General features: G+C 36.2%; 1 long non-coding RNA gene across 1 annotated transcript; it reads left to right on the forward strand.

The window, feature by feature from the left end:
• Positions 1-3,387, forward strand: LOC130989116 (uncharacterized). The gene is made up of 3 exons (XR_009090475.1): positions 1-435; positions 2,510-2,574; positions 3,170-3,387. It is a non-coding gene; the product is annotated as an uncharacterized LOC130989116 (long non-coding RNA).
• Positions 3,388-3,398: the final 11 nt, after the last annotated feature.

A 3,398-nucleotide genomic window follows, 5' to 3' on the forward strand; every position in this document is an offset into this window, starting at 1 on the left:
AGAGAGTGCACTAATGTTAGTGCTATTTATTCTAATTTTGATCACAAGAGTTTTATGCTCTAGCATTTTATTAATTGATGATTAGTCTTACATATATTTTTTTTCTTACACATGGGTTATTACTACACCACATTTTTATATTTACTTAATGTAACACCCCATTATCCTCCACTAATATTTTCTTTTCCCTACCACTAATCTTTTTCCCTACCATCACTAATATTTTCTTTTCCCTACCACTAATCTTTTTCCCTACCACTACTCCTACCTCTCCACCACACTACTCCTTTTCCCCCACCACTACATTCTTTCTCCCACTCTCACAACTTTTCTCCCACCATTATCACACTCCATAGAAGCCTTTGAAGCCCCAAGAGAAGTAGCAAAGCAAGGGAGAGTGTGGGAAAACTATAGAGTGAAGGTTGTGCTTCGAGGGTGAGTTTTTCTTTACTTTTTCTCAACTGAAAATGCTTTATGGCCATGGATTTTTACACATTTGTGTGCTATATTATGTGAGGATATGTTTTATGATTTTGGATGATTATTTTGGTAGAGTTTGTTGGGTGAAAAACCGTGCATGAGGTAAGGCAGCGAATCTGCCATAAGCACACTGCTCGGCAGTGTTTTGCAAGGCGATTCCAGCCATCCAAACGGTTCCCAAAAATTCCCAACTTAATTGTGTATCATCTTTCATATGTTTTCTATACTTTGGTAAAATTTCAGAAGGTTTGGAGCTCTTATGATTTATTTATGAATTTGTAAACATCACTGCCCATCTGGAATACATTTTTGGTAAACAATCTTTGGGAGGCCATAAGTAAAGTTTCAATCGGTGAAAACCTTTGAAACTTGAATATGTCACTCTAGACTCCCGTATATTTCTTTTGACATTGGTCTCACCATTTTTGAGTAAGGGAAACAACCGGTATAAATTCTTGAAATCTAGTTCTTATTCCTTGTACCATCCAGTAGATTTTACAAACCTACGATTTGAGGTGGCAAAGGCCAACTTAAATCTTTGATTCTCAAGACTATCTTTCTACTGAATATTCACTGACATGTTGGGAACTTACTTGTTCAGTTTTAGAATTTTTGGTGAAGCCTAAAGTGGTTTTTCCGATTTATGTTCTAAATCTGCCAAACTTGAACTCTTTTTGTGCACTGAACTTTAGACAGTCATATCTTCTAAACCATGAATGTTCTTGGAGTAAATCCAACTGTAGAGTGTTATGATCTCTCCCTAGTTTCCAGATTGACCCTTGGGGTTCCCATTGGAGTTTTGTAAAGGGAGATATGAATTTTTAAAGAAAGCCCACTGACTTGGTTGTAATCTGGAAATCTGAAATTTTCAGATTTTTGCTTGTTAAATACCCATCTTTGAGAGGGCATATCTTGCTCGTTTGAATTTTTTTTCATTCGATTCAAATTGGAGAATGATCCTTGAAATGTCTAGTTTCCAGAATGTCTTTTGGAGCCTCATTTGGAGATCCGAGGCAGATTTGATGTCTGTTGCAAAACAACCTCTTAAGAGCTCAAGTTGTTGAATTATTTTCTATGTATCAAAGTTTATTTTAAAGGATGTTTCATGAAAGATTTAGTATATGTGCGTAACGAGTTTGGGACTATTTATTTTAAATGAGGTCCGTTCTTTTATTTAAATTATGATGGACTTTTAATGAATATTTTTGGGATTAAACTCTTATTTCTTGATTTATATAAATTATTTTTTTTAAGGACTTATAAATATGAATTTCGTAGGCCTACTGACCTACTGTGATCGACGGTTTGTCGATGTCTAATAGCTTTGAAAAGTTTATAGCAAGTCCCTACATGAGTCTTGAGTACCCTGGTAAAATTTCAAGCCATTCCAACTTCGTTTGATACTTCTTTAAAATGCAAAACCTAAACTGCACATTACTACCGAGAATTTCAGAGAACAGAGGAAAGAGTCATTCATTTCAGTAGCTTCCTGTGTGATCTAGATTTCCAAATTTTTATGTTATTAACCTGATTGTGTTAGCTAGATATCCACCAAAGTTGAGCCCCGTTTGACAACGTTTACTATTTTTCAAAAATCCAAGTTTTCGATTGTTCAAAACTGCCGAACATGGTAGATCATGGTAAAAACGTCATATCTCTCAAACCACTTGGAGTTTTCGACTCTACTTTTTTTTTATATGAAACTAGACTCGAAGATCTTTCTTTCGGTATGAGTCTCGAGTCTAGGAGATGTCGGAGTCAGAACAGATTAAATTTTGAAGTTGAGTCAGTGTAAAAACAGAGCATGTTTTGATGATGTTTGATTGTGATTCTTATGTGCCTTATGTGTTTGTGTTGCCTATGTGTTTGAATGAGATTAGACGAGGTATGATTGATTTTTGACTGTCTTTAATGTAACGAATTATGGATGCTAGAACCCTAAAACATTAAAAGATACCCTAGGCACGTAGAATTAGACTTTGTCTTATGACAATTTCTTCACGAACTTATCGACTCTTCATCAATGAAGGTCCGGGCGACAGAAAGTGAAGCCGAAGAAGAAACGACTCCACGCCAGCTTTAAGAACAATTGAGGTGGGCATTACTTTTACTATACGTATATAGAGATCCCCTGCGTGTCGTAGGCCTCTTATACGAATATATGCATGAGATGATTTTAACTGTTAATTTTAGTTTATTATTATGCCCAAATGATAAATGACTCTTATGAAATGAAAATGAAATGTTCATGAAATGAAATGAAATGTTTATGAAATGATTGACTGCCAAAAATATTTATGTTTTTATATGTATCCTATCTGTGTTGGTTCGCCAACTTTAAAGGAAATCCAATTGGGATCCTATGCTAGACAAAGGTCGCTAGCTAGGGTTAACGTGTACACTCATGGAGACCGCGAGTCGCTTGCGACCGGTCTTGGCGTCCGTGGTAAGGAGGCCTCCTTCCCGGCGCGTGACAGAAAGGACAGATATGGATCATATAGACTGAAAATGGGATGTGCATCCATCTTTATGAAAATGAATGAAATGTTTTAGTAAGCGCAGGTCATTCAAGAAAACCCCTGTGTGTTACTGTTGGCAGTTCAATTTATATATGTATGCATGTTGTATTTTCGGCTTATGTCACTGAGTATTTTTATACTCAGCCCTGCATGTATTTCTAAATGTGCAGGTTGAGCAGGCGATGGAATGGATCGGTGTTGAGCGGATTTCCCTTTTGATGTTTATGTAATGAAACCTTGAGTATGCATCTCCATATGCATAACTCACACGTTTTTTCGCTGCAAACACTCTGACTTATTTATCATTTCTACTTGAACTTATTACTACTTCATTTTAATTAACTTTCAGTTGGGGTCTAGTCGTTATGGCAGACTCATTTGTGAATTACCCAAGTGGTT

The sequence above is a fragment of the Salvia miltiorrhiza genome, chromosome 6 (genome assembly GCF_028751815.1).
Source record: "Salvia miltiorrhiza cultivar Shanhuang (shh) chromosome 6, IMPLAD_Smil_shh, whole genome shotgun sequence".
NCBI lineage: Eukaryota > Viridiplantae > Streptophyta > Magnoliopsida > Lamiales > Lamiaceae > Salvia > Salvia miltiorrhiza.